Genomic DNA, 14,474 nt, shown 5'->3' with positions numbered 1-14,474 from the left:
TTAATATAAAATCTCACAAGTTTTAGAATGTACTCTTGTAGATTTGTGACAGTTGTTAGTGTAAATGTTAAAAAATTATAAATAAGGAAATCAGCTGAAAGGATAGAAATCTTTAAAAGATGGAAATTATATATAAGGCAATTTAAAATAATCAAATATAAACTAAATCATTTAAACCAATGTAAAACATTTACATCTCTTTTATAATAATTCATATTATGACTTGTAACTGAAAAATAATATGAGTTTTTAAAATTATAATTAAGAAAACAATAATAGTCTGGATTAACATGATATAAATTTATAAGATCAAATCAATAAACTGATATAATGTTTCAAAGAGGCATACTCTAAAATAGGTATTATCCAAAAAGGCTGAATTAAACAATCTCTGAGATTCTCTCAATTTATGTGTCTTTTGCTTCCAATATAAAAAAATAATCTGAATATATCCACTTGCCTTCATTTACTCTAATTCTCCGTGAAATTATTATATATTAATATTCACTTTTTAATCCTGGAAAGGCAGTGAGAACACATGAATGAAAAAAAATATATGTTTATTAACTGAAAAACACTATAGTAGTCCCTCTTATCCTTGGGGGATACTTTCCAAGACTCCTGGTAGATGCCTAATACTGCAGGTAATAACCAACCATATTCACAACTTTGATAACCAGGATGGCTGTCTGTGGCTATCCAGTGAGGATACACTGGATAAAGGGTCGATTCACACAGTGGGTGAGGTTCTATCACACTACTCAGAAGGACATATAATTTAAACTTATGAGTTGTTTATTTCTGGCATTTTCTTCACCACAGGTAAACAAACGGTAGAAAGCAAGTCCACAGATAATGGAGGATCTAGTGTATACACCCTTTTTAATCTATAGCTGAATCCTCTTGCATAAAAGAAGTAGGAATAGTGGACAGATGCATTTTAAACTCTGAGGAGAGAATACACTGGAGGACAGGCCAATGGCCTAGTTTCCCATACATAAAGGTAGAACTATCTTCCTTTATTTTTGTCCGCCTTCTCAGCATGTCATAACCTAAGAGGTAATCTCTTATACTTCATTGTGCATTTAAATCACCCAGGATTTTTTTTTTCTTTAAAGATATAGTAACTGATTCACTAAGCCAGGAATGGGGCCCCAAATTCTTTATGTCTATTATGCTGCCAGATAATGTTGATGCTGCAAATTTGTGTTAAATCAGTTTTTTTGTTGCTGTGATAGATGCCTGAGAAAAACAACTTAGAGGAAGGATATTTATTTTGGCTCATGGTTTTAGAACTTTCAACTGATAGTCAGCTAGCTCCATTGTTCTGGGTCTGAGGTGAGAAAGGACAGCATGGTAGAAGGGTGTGGTGGAAAAAGCTGCTTAGCTCAGGTCATCTGGAAAGGGGGGAGAGAGAAAGAAAGGGAGAGCGCCAAAGGGACTGGGGACAACAAATACTCTTCTTGCAGGGCATGCCCCCAGTGATCTACTTCCTCCAACTAGGTTCAACCTCCTAAAATTTTTATTCCTTTGCATAATGCCATCAATGTGTTAACCCAATCACTCCCCTACAGCCCCAGTGCTGAACATTGCCACATTGAGGACCAAGCCTTCAACAACTGGGTCTTGGGGGGCTACTTCGTATTCAAACCATAACATGGTTCAGTGGCAGAGGCATTTTTACAATGAAGACTTTCCTTTCAAATAAAATTTGTAAGAAATCATAACACAGGAGCTAGACAAAAAGCAATCATTTTTTTTTTCCTGACCATTCAAACATTTATGGATTGGCAGAAATGTTTCCTTTATATTTATCTTCTATGTTTATGGTGATGGTTACGAAATGTACATCTCTACCTAGACTTCTGGGGGAAGCTGACACATATATTTAACTTCCTAAAGGTTAAGAGATTCAAAATGAAAATTTTATTTTGCTGCAAATTTTCCATTGTTCCCTGCTCTAACCATCTTTTATTTTTTTAAATCACACTAAAAAGTGCCATGAATCTTATTTCCTCTAATCCAAAAAATTTAAGATTCTTTATTTCCTTTACCTTGGTCATTACTTCTAGTTTATTACCAATTCTTGTTTACTTTACTTCCATACATTTTGAATTCCAAATTTTTTCTGCTTCTCCCTTGCTTCACTTTTATCTAAGCATTGCTCTCTCCTGCCTGGATGGCTGTGTCAGCTTTCTGTCTCAATTCTTTGTTTCCACTCTTGCCCTTGTGATGAACTCTACTCAGTGGCAAAAGGAGTCATCTACGAATACTAAATTATCCCCAGCTCTCAAAATAAAACTCAAGATCATTACTTTAACCTAGGAGGTATTCCATCATTTGCCTTCAGTCTATTTTCACAGCATAACAATTTAAATTCTCCTACTTGATTTACTACATTAAATAGACCACAGTTTCAGTTCCTCAAACATGCCAAATATATCAAACAGTCCACCATTCTGTAGTACTTGGTTTATGGTTCCGTTTTTGGTTTGCTCACCATATAAAGTGCAACTGAGGAACACAATAGTTCACCATTCAATGCATTATCTTTGAGGGCAATAGCCATAAAATACTATTGGGAAAGCATTCATTTAGAAACTGCCAAGCGTGGATGAATGGAGAACCAACCTCTGGTTGTGCTGGATTAATTAGAAAAGTCTCATTAAGCCTTACTCAGACTTCATTTTCTTGGCACTTCTATTTTAGTGCCTAAAGTCTTGTTTTCCAATTTTGCTGTAGCTTTAAGATTTCCTTCATTACCTGTTAAAATACATTTTCTTGAGTATGACCTCTATAGAAATTCTTATTTAGTAGATTGAGACGTGATTCTGAAAGCTACCTTTCTATAAGTTCTCCAGACCTTTAGTTACACTAAAATGTTAAAACTCATAATTAATAGAAGCTGTCCTTCAGATATAATCTTGGCTCAAGATTGTATTAATTGGCTGGGCGCAGTAGCACACACCTGTAATGCCAGCAGCTCATGGGCTGGGGCAGGAGGATTGCAAGTTCAAAGCCAGCTAAACAACTCAATGAGACCCTGTCTCTCAATAAAATACAAAATATAGCTGGGGATGTGGCTCAGTGGTTGAGTTCAATCCCTGGTACAAAAAAAAAAAAAAAAAAGATTGTATTAATTACACAGATATTGACTGGAACTGTACTCCAACAGTAGCAAATTTGTGCTTCTTATAGTCTGTGTTTTCTGGGCCTTATAAATTGAATTCCAGAGAAACACTCTAAAATACAAAGCCCAAAATGAATGCTTGTAATTGTATATTTTAACATAGCATGTTTTCTCCTTTGTGAGAAGAATAGGAAAACAAGAACTTAGTCTCTCAGACTGTCCCAGTAATATGAAGGCCTAGATAATAAAAAAATCTCTAATCTAAAAAGGAACTGTGAAATAAGATGAAACTTATTAAGTGCTTATTTTAGTAATTAAATTATTTATTTCTCCATAAACCATAAGCCATAAAATTGTCACTACTTTTTTTTTTTTTTTTACCTATTTGAAACCCAAAAATATTGAGCAAATTTCCCAAATTTATATAGTTGGTAGATGCTGAGAATTCAGAGCTCAATCTGTTAACCACTGTAATTTATTGTTGGATCTTCTATTTTCTCAGGGACCATTTTGTCAAATGTAAGGCAGTATTGAAAATTTCCTGCCATATAAAGTCAAGTTTATCAGCATATTCTCCGTAAATCATTATTATTATTATTATTTGGTACTGAAGATTGAACTTGGGGCTCTCGGCCGCTAAGCCACATCCCCAGCCCTATTTTGTATTTATTTTATTTAGAGACAGGGTCTCACTGAGTTGCTTAGCACTTCATTGTTACTGAAGCTGGCTTTGAACTCATGATCCTCCTGTCTAAGCCTCCAGAGGTGCTGGGATTATAGGCGTGTGCCATTGTGCCCAGCTTGTAAATTATTTTAATAGAACATTTTCTACCTATAGAACTTCCGCTAGAACAGGCAAATTGTCTTGAAATTTTTTTGTTTGTCTTCCAAGTTATTTTGATCTGCAAAACAGAGGCCTTACAATAATATTAAAATATGAATTTGCTATAAGTAAAGCTGAGAGACGTTTTAGTATCAAATATAGTGATCTACATTCACAAAAGTCATAGTTGGCTACTTTGGCTATTGCCAAAGCCCAAACCTGACATGTGAGTTGCTGGGGAATTTAGTCCAAATAGGAATAAATTTTGGATGGAGGTAAAAATTGGTTCAGAAGTTATATACATTAGGGCCATAGCAGGAGCAAAAGTATCTTTTTTTCTAAAAAGGAATCATGAAGTGAGAGGAAAGAATGGAAGTCTTGGCCTGAAATGAGCAGGGGAAGAGCAAGGTGTTGACAAAATAATAAAAATTTAAAAGAACTATGTGAAATAGTACATTCCAGAATTTACTCATACTCCATAGCTATCCCTTATAACTGGGATGGTGAGTTAAAGAGATCACCTTCTGTAAAAACTGAACTTTTAGTCCACTATCTCTACAAAGATAAAGTTAAAATATTTGAGGTAACAATATCAATTAAACTTTTAAAGTTTTAAAAGACATATAGGACACAGATCTAATGCTGTACCCATAATTTTCTTTTGATATCCATAAAGATCTTTGAAATTGAACTGAATTATTCTGAAGGTCACTTTAAGGGAAAATTTTACTATAGCTGTGAATTATAGAAGATTTGGATTGCAACATCTAAAGACTAATTTTCTGGGCCTAATTTTTAAAGAACACAATCAACTGAATCTAATTGGCACAATTATCCTTTCACAGAGAGCTTTAAGTTGTTTATTTGCATCATAGCTAAGTGAGCAAGGGAAAGAGAAAGGAGCAATTAATTTCACCAGTCCAGATTTTAGGCTTTATGAAGCCGCCCTGAGACTACTTAAGGGCTGCGCTCCTAACTTATGTTTAGTCACAAACTAGAATTTAAGTCAGAAAATAAATCTATTGTCCAACATTTTTATATGACATTATTCTATATTATTCTACATAATAAAATATTAGTATTTTGTTTGGCTTTAAGTTTAATCACACAGAGAAGTTTTGAGAGCCATATTTTTGATTAAGAACAAATAAACGAAAAGACAAAGCCAATGATTGTTGGACTTTCACCTTTTTTACAAAAGAAAATTTTGTTAACATTCACTACAAAATTGAAAGCCTTAATAAACAAACATAATTTATACTTTATCGCCAGTCCCATAGTGACCCTTTTGACCTTAGTGGTGAGTGAAAACACTAGACTGTATCCTATCTTTGTGTTGAATGACTAAAAGTATTTCTGAAAAACTTCACTCTGACATATGATTCTATGGTGGTATTGTTTTTTCTTCTTCTTTTTCTTATCATTGCTCCTTTAAAAGGAATAAGTTAAAAAGTGGTCCCCTAGAGAGATGTAATCTAACACACCTTATACAAAAGATAACAATATATAAAAGATTATAATATTGGGGTGGATTGCTAGATTTTTTTCTCCTTGTTTCTTCAATTTATGCTATATTGTTCCATGCCCTGGGAGGTTGAGTGGAATGCAGTGTATTGACATGTTTCCTGCCTCCCAGCTTCAGGTTAGATGGACTACGATGGGAACAACTGAAGAAACTTGGAAGGAGGAGAACGAAGGTGAAGTATTGTTCTCTAGCATTCCTATATTGCTAGGTCATTTTTGGTTGTCTATCTCTGTCTACAATAGAGCAGAAATCTTGTTAGTTGATGCTCTCTAAATAGATTTCTCTCCAGTTTTTCAAAGGTTGCCTCCTTTTATTCCTTCTGGCTCTGGTGTAATAATGACTTCTAGCTGTTGTTTCTCCAAGGAATTGCAACATTCCATGTTGTTTTTCCTAAACTGTATAAGTAGTATTTTACTAAAATCTCATGAGTCAAAATTTTAATGTTGCATTTGTTTTGATGGACTGGTTCAATATTAGTTAAAGAAAAAATTAGTGAAATGGAATATAAATCTGAAGAAAGTAGAGGACTGCATGTTCTGCAAAAACAAACAAGAGACACTACAAGAAATAGTAGTTAAATACCATGGTATATATTGAAATAACATGCATATATTTAGTTTAATTACAGAAGAATAAAATAGAAGCTCAGAGACTATAAGTAAATAGATCTTAGTTGAGGACTTTACATAATTTATGATAACACAAAGATATCAATTAAAATAAGTAGGACAAAATAAGTGAAACAAAGTTCACACAGATGTGTTGTTATGAAATGGAACAATATAATTATTCTAGAGAAAGATGTTTATCATTGCAAATGCACATTTCTAAAATACCTACCTTATACTTAAATGTAAATGTAAAATAAAAAATCATAGGAAAAATGAACAGAGAATATAGATAGATTTTAGACTGACAGTTGATTTATGAATAGCAGCAATGGAAGACAAAAATCAAATGAGATAATAATTTCAAAGGGCAATTCCCAGCCAATATATTACCAGATAGATTATGTCTCAGAACTAAGGATAAATAAAGAGAATTATACACAAAATAAGTGTAGAGTTTACTTCCAACAGATTATTATTTACAGAATTTATAAAGAACAAAATTTCAGAAGGAAAATTTATCTATGAAGATTTGAAATGCAAAGGGCAGTGGTGAGTATTTTTATTAGGTCAAAAAATTGCTTAGACTATGATAACTGGTAACAATAATAACATCTAACTTTGAGGATTGGGGAAAAAGTCTGGTGCTGACAATGTTATTGGGGGGTTTCAATGATGGAGGCATTGTAACATTTAATATTATATTTTTAACTCACAGAATGTTAAAAAGGGTTATAGCTCTACAATCATGTTTTTTCAGGACAAGTTTATTTTTTTTGTTCCCATTTGTTTTATTTTTAGTTTGTCATATAATTTATTTTCAATGTTATTTTTGGTAATGTATTCATTTTTTTTATTTTCTGTGTGAGATATTTCAGGCTTGGATTTGAACCAATGTGTATTTTGATGACATAAATCTTGAATTTTTATGTTTGAGTGCATTCAAAGTTATTTCAAATCATAACTAAATTATGTTTTATGTTAAACTGTCAATATTCACAAAATTGAATATAACTGTAATCATGTATAGGAAGGTGTTATAAACTGCTGATTTGGGGAACAGGTCCAGTCAGAAAATGATAGCTTGCTTTTCTTTTCTTCTTGCTTTGTGTTTGAACCATGTTAACTGGATTTGGCATTCGCTTTTCAGTTAACTATTGTGTTAACAGTCCCCTTTTGTTTGCTCCTGGGCATTTTTTTGATATTTCACACGTTTATTTTGAATGCATTTGAATTCCTAATTAGGGATACAAAATGACAACTATCTGAAGTATGTTTATTACAAATTTTAAAATGCTGTAAGTTCCATAAAATATGGTTATACATTTTTAGGAAAATCTAACATAATTCTAAAACTTTTTTAAAAACATAAGTTTTCTGATTGTTGATGTAGTCGTGTAATAGCTATTCAATTCCTCTGAATCTGGTTTCTATATGAAAAATAATCATAACAATAATTATTTTGTACATTTTAATGAGCTTGCTGTATCAATAGATCTGTTATACTACCCCAATAAAAAAGAGACATAGTTCATCTCTCCATAAAGACTCTCTAAGACAGACTAGTTAATACTTACATTTAGAGAATCTTGTTTTCCCTTTTCTAAAACTAAGAGGTATATCAGTTATATTAGTAAATTCACATATGCTCTTCAAAGTAGTTCTGTTACCAGGATATCCTAGTTTAAATATTCTTCAAGTAGTTTACTTCCTTTCCTAAGGACTAGGGTCCCGCTAGATAGTGCCCATGTAACCCTTAGTCACTACCCTTTCTTATCCTTTCTCATAATCATGGAAGGAAGAGATTTGGGACAATACATAGGACACAGAAATAAACAGAAAATATACAATTTTTCCTCAACAACCTAATTGTCAATAACCTATTTAAGAGATAAAAAGTCTAAAATTTTCTAAATGGGTTTATATACACAAAGTACACCATAGTTATTTATTCAAATGCCCAAATATTTTTAATAGCTATCTCATATAAAGCTTTATGCCTTGGACAAAGGTAATCTGTGTGTTGTTTTGGCTTCATTTCAGGAAATTAAATGAATATATCTCATTGTATGATTGATTTATCTATGTTATTGTCTTGCCATCACCTCACTATCAAATATAAAAATGATGAAACCAAAATTTTGTCTTTTCCAGTTTCCTTTATTTCTGTTAAGTTTATAAGACATAAACTGAACACTCTTCATTATATTTATTCTCTCTCTGCAAATTTTCAGTGTTTCTCAGAATTGCTCATTTATTATCACCCTGAACATGATAATCTACCAAGTTATTACCTATTCAGTTGTCTTTAAAAATCTTTAGCTTCTAAATTTTAGTTTGTTTTTGACTCAGCAAGATTTTAGTGCATCCTTAGTTTTCTTGGTATCAATGATCATTAAAGAACAGAGCACCTCAGACTGAGGGATACTCTTGGCTGGAGTGAAGTTCCTATGGGGAGACCAGCCATGAAGAAGGTGCCTGTGGGGAAACTGGACTATCCATATGAGCTTCAGAGAACTATTGCTCAAATATAATTCCCAAATGGCTAGTATTGCAGTTTTAAATGTGGTGGACAGGGAATAGTGGGAATAAATCCAGGCTCTTAGTAATCAGGCTAGTGGCAAAAATGTTTTCAAAAAATGTTTCCATATAGGGAAGAAAAGCAATGGAGGCACTCTTAATGTGGGAAAAAAAATCATCCTTGGGGAAAAGAATTACCTACATTGCTCCTTCATTAAACATGCTTTTTGTGGATATATTTTCAAACACTCCTATACAAAATATAGAACCTGTATGGAAGAACATAGACAAATTCTGACATCATTAAATAAGGGAAATGATTCTAAGAAAAAAAGACCATGAAAGTACACGATTTCTAAAAGGAAATTCTGCTTCATGTTCTCATGGGAAGGTTTTGTGGTCAGCCAGCTGGAGTTCTTAGGGAATAATTTAATTATTAGAATGACAGAGAACAAGTCTTTATTTAGACAAATGACTGAATTCTATCAGAGACATAAGATTTATCTGCAGTAGAAGTTATAATAATAACTTGACTATATACATTTTGTCAGTTATTAGAGTGAAAATCCAGAATTTAATCATTGACTGATTTTGTGCATGAAGAGGCAGCCAACAATTGATAAATGACACCTAGAATACTTACTATATGTTAAATGCTCTGCTATGCAGTATAGGCATATAATTTGGTTTTAAGTCTGATTTCTGTAATATTTTCAGGTTTATTACATAGATTACATTACAAGATGATAAAATGTCATCTTGAACAGATGTTTAGAACAAGGACCATTTCATTTTGAGCAGAGATATCTTAAAACTAAGAGACAGAATGATGTTATAGGAAAAAATTCAATTACATGTTAAATAATTACTAGCTTCTGTTTATTAAAAGCATCTCTCAAAGTTACATACCTAAAATCCTCTCTGAGCCTTAGTATATATGCCAACAAGTTGGAATAATATCTCTAATCCCTATTAACATGATTTTAAAATAGAAGCACTTTATTAAATATGGTTCAAAAAGTTCTATAATCTAAGGTGTCACCTCCCAATACTGTTAAATTGGCAATTAAATGTCAACTTGAGTTTTGGATGGGACAGACTGTTCCAAGCATAGCACCAAGTGAGTCATGCATTTGGGTATCTGCCTCCTCTTGAGCACTGGCAGGAAAATGAACTGCTTCTAACCACTAGAATATGGCCAAAGTCACTTCTGTAATATACATGTGTAAAGTGCTCCATGAGCACATAAAGTATACTATTTGTATGAAATAGTGGTATGTGTGGATATGAAGAGAGAGCCTGCTAATGGAATCAACTTTTAAAAAATTAACCAAAAATGTGTTTTTTTTTTTAAGAAACATAAATGACAAAATTCTAAGAATGCATTTGAAGTGAAAGTATAGGTGGTTAAAATTTTGAAAAAATTACTGAAGAGGGGGAATTTTTTTTGCATGTATAAACAATTATTAGAAAATGAGGGATTTGTGGTGAGTGGTAGTGTATGATCCTGTAATGACAGTGGCCTTTTGATCAACTTGATTTCAATATTTACCCTTTGTTAAGACTTGAAAAAAATATATTTTGAATTTTTTTATCAGAGAAAATGAAACTTCTTCTTGAAAATTGTGTTTGTCAGGGTTCTCCAGAAATGTTAGAGATTATCTATGTAAGCATGTACGTACATATATATGTATCTATCAAATCCTAACTAGCTTTACATATACAAGTATATTTAAAGAGATTTAATATAAAGGAATTGGTTTCAGTATGGAAGCTAAGAATCCTAAGGCCTGTGGTTACAAGCTGAAGCCCAGGAAAGCTGACTTATAGGGTTTGGGCATGTGTGCCCCACAGGGTCATGTGTTAAATAAAGTCTTGGTCTCCAGAATGTAGCACTATTGGGAAATGTTGGAACCATTAAGACATGGGGCCTAGTTGAAAGAAGTTAGGCTTTTGGGGGCCTGCTCTTGAGGTCTGCTATTGGAACCCCAGATCCTTTGTTTCTCTCTTTATCTCCTGGTTGCCATGAAGTGAGTAGTTTCTTCTCACACAAGCTCCCACCATAATGTGCTGCCTTATTATAGGTACTAAAACAATGTTAGGTGCAGAACAGGCTGAACTATGTTATCTGCAGGGCAGGCTGAACAAATGTTAGCTGCAGGATGGCCCACGCACTCAAATCCCCCTCTGTCTGGTCCTTTATCACCTGTTTGCGTCAAAGCTGAACATTCAACCCCCACTCAAGGCTGAACACTCAACCCCCCTTGTGCCAACAAGGCAGCTTGCAGACCCAGAGGCCCCATTAGATTTGGGCTATAAAAACTCCCTCCTGCTGGGCCCCTCTCTCTCTTGCTCTCTCCTCTCTCTCTCTCTCTCTCTCTCTCTCTCTCTCTCTCTCTCTCTCTCTTCTCCTCTGTTGCACTGCTGCAAAAAGATCTCTTGGTCGCTCCGAGTGTTGTGGTCACTTTCCTTTCAAACAATGGAATCAACTGACCATGACCTGCAACCTCTGAAATCATAAGCCAAAATAAACATTGTCCTCTTAACTATTTGTTATAGTAACACAAAGCTAACTGGTATGTCAGTAATGAAGGTCCAATTCAAGTCCAAAGGCATGGAAAAAAGGAAAAACGATGATATAAGTTCCAATATGAAGGCGGACAGCCTTGAGAGCCCAGGAGAGTCAATGCTTTTTAGTTCCTATCTAAAGGCATGGTGTCCTGCTCCATGTAGTTAGGCAAAAGGAAATTCCCTTTTACTTAGAGATACATCAGTTGTTTGATCTATTCATTCCCTTAACTGATTGGGTAAGGTTCACTCACACGGGGGAAGACCATCTGCTTCACTAGGTCTACTGATGAAAATGTTAATTTTATACAAAAAAAAAAAAAAGCTTCACAGATACACCTAGAATAATGTTTGACCATAAACCTTGGTGACTTGTGACCTAGTCAGGTTACATGTACAGTTAATTATCATAGAAATAGATACTTCTTGAGAGAAACAATCATTGACCTACCTGTTCTTTAAAGACTGAGCATCTATTGTTTGTCACAAAGAATGATACTCCATCTCCACTCAAGCAAGTTGCTCTTCTTCCTGGCAAGAGGCATTTTGTGCTTTCATCTTCCCTTAACATTGACTGGTACCGTGAGATTCTGTCCTAACCTACAAAAAGAAGTGAACTGCACCCACCTCGCACATGATTCATCATCTCTAACACACAGATGTAGGATGTTTTGGCAGCAAACATATTAGAGGAGAGATTTCTACTTTTCAAGTGCCTGGTCTTCCCTCCCTTCCTTCTTTTCTTTTTCTTTCTTTCATGGTCCTAAATTTAGAACCCAGGGCCTCCCACAATTTGGGCAAAAGCTCTACCACTAAGTCACATCCAGAGCCCTCAAGAACATCTATTTGGAATTTTATGTGAACACAAAATATATTTTTCTCCCCTTTGAACTACTGCAGATATTAAGGTTTATTTGTAACAGGCCTCCAAAGGAATCATGTCTTTATTCATTCATCTTATATAATTTTAGGATCATTCTTTAAAACTATTTTTTTTAAAGTGTGTAACAAATCTTTATCACAGTCGCTTAGTTCAGTCTTTCTAACCACAGAACTTTTATTCAGTGATGTCAACCCGCATTACCTACTCACACCTTCAGTTAGAGTAGCTTCATTTAAAAAAGGCATTTCTTACATCTATATTCACTTCTATACCATCACCAACTACATGTGATTCAGAAAAACCTAACTAAAATTTTAGCTTACTTTAGAGAAAAACTAAATTAGCTTCAAAAAAATTACCAAGTGTCTACAGAAAGACTGACATAAATTTTTTTGAAAAAGGAAGAAGGGTGACTAGCTGAATGATAATTACCATTAGCTACCGTGTTTCAGCTATTATAAAGGGAATGGAAAACCAAGACCTTCTGAAACCCTAAATACCTCAAGAATAATACAAAAGAGTAAAATAAATATAGGATCATTACCTTGAAAAGATAATTGCAATTATAAGAATGCATGCTGAGAAAAATTAACAAAACCATTCATTTATTTAGTCTTATAAATGCTTTGAAAACCTTCAAAAATTGGTGAGGTATTCATCATTTTTTTCTTGCAAAAATAAAAAAAAGTAGACCTGCATAATTTATTTAATTACTAACATTACATATTGAATAAAACATTTCTTAGAATGTAATAGCCAAATGAAAGATTATTTTTCAAAGTATGTTCTAAAATTATTTCAGATAAAAAGTCACAACTTTCATAGGTCAATTTTATTATAGATGTCAACTGAGAGTTTAAATTACTTGAGAATGATATAAACATCTCTATCTTTTTCAATTGCAATTTACACACACAGATATATATGTCATATAGTAATATACAGTATGGTATATTGTAACAGAACAGTATTATTTTATAAAGGTGAGTTAGTTATGAAGATTATGTTCAGTTGTAAATTATACTGCAGAAGGTGTTACACTATCTTTTTTCTATTTCAAAATTAATGTATACAATATATTACTACAAGAGAAAATCATATCATAAAATTAGGTATGTGTATATGTATATAAATTTTATATGTATACCTCATTCACAAAGATGAACTTAAAGATATGGAGGAGGTTGAGAAAGGAAAACAAAGAAAAAATTCATTGGGAATCAATCTTGGAGTTACAAATCCAACTTATGGGAGTTTCAGACAGGTGAAATACGGAGAACGGATTGGAATGAAATTTGAAAGGAGTGACACAATAAAATTTCCTACCACTAAAAAAATAAGAATCTCCAGATTTAGGAGAGTGAGGGAGCACCAGTACAAGGAATGAAAAAAATGATGCAAATCAGGGAATAACACTGTGAAATTTTAAAATACCAATGATAAAAAGGGCTCCTAAAAACAGGAGGGAAGGAAAGAAGGAAGAAAACAGGGAAAGAAGGAAGGAAGGAAGGAAGGAAGGAAGGAAGGAAGGAAGGAAGGAAGGAAGGAAGGAAGGAAAGAAGGAAGGAAGGAAGGAAAGTAGGAAGGAAGAGAGGGAGGGAGGTAGGGGAGGAGGAAAGGAAAGAAGGGAGCTTAGGGAATGAAGGGGTAGAGGGAAGGTAAAGGAAAGGAAATAAAAAGAAAACTCAGATCAGTTGCAGTTTGAATAGTAGGTTGTTTTTCAGAATTCATAAATGATTTGTTTAATTTTAAACAAAGACTTTCTTTTTTTCTTTCTGTTTTCTTATTCAGGCATTGTACTTATACATCCTAGTTGGGTCCATTTTGACAAACTCATACATACATGAAATTTGATTTCAATCCCTTCCTGCCTCTACCATGTCCCTATCCTTCTTTCTCTTCTTATTCTCCTTCCTCTACTTTGCTGATCTTCATTTTGCTTGTTTATTTATTTATTTTTGATTGGCAATTTTAAAAAGTGCCAATAATTTTATAAAGGAGACATTCCCTGTATCCATATATACATATAATGTAATTTTGTTAAACTCATTCCATATTTCCTCTCTCTTTCCCATCCCTCTTTCTCTCTCACTTTGATTTCCTTATACTTCACTAATTTTCCTTTTATCTAACCCCCCCCCCACCAACACTTTAGTTCCTTTATTTTTCTCTAGCTTCTATAAATGAAAGAAAATATTCAATCCTTGATTTTCTGAGTCTGGCTTATTTTACTGAGCATTATGTTCTCCATTTCTATCCATTTACCAGAAAATGCCATAATTTCATTCTTCTTCACCACTGAGTAAAACTCCATTATTTATATATACCATAGTTTCTTGATCCATTCATCTATTGACAGGCATCTGAACTGAGTGCATCATTTGGATATTGTGAACTGTGATACTATAAACACTGAA

Source organism: Callospermophilus lateralis, chromosome 4 (assembly GCF_048772815.1).
Source record: "Callospermophilus lateralis isolate mCalLat2 chromosome 4, mCalLat2.hap1, whole genome shotgun sequence".
Classification (NCBI taxonomy): Eukaryota; Metazoa; Chordata; class Mammalia; order Rodentia; family Sciuridae; genus Callospermophilus; species Callospermophilus lateralis.
This window is presented reverse-complemented; position numbering follows the sequence as displayed.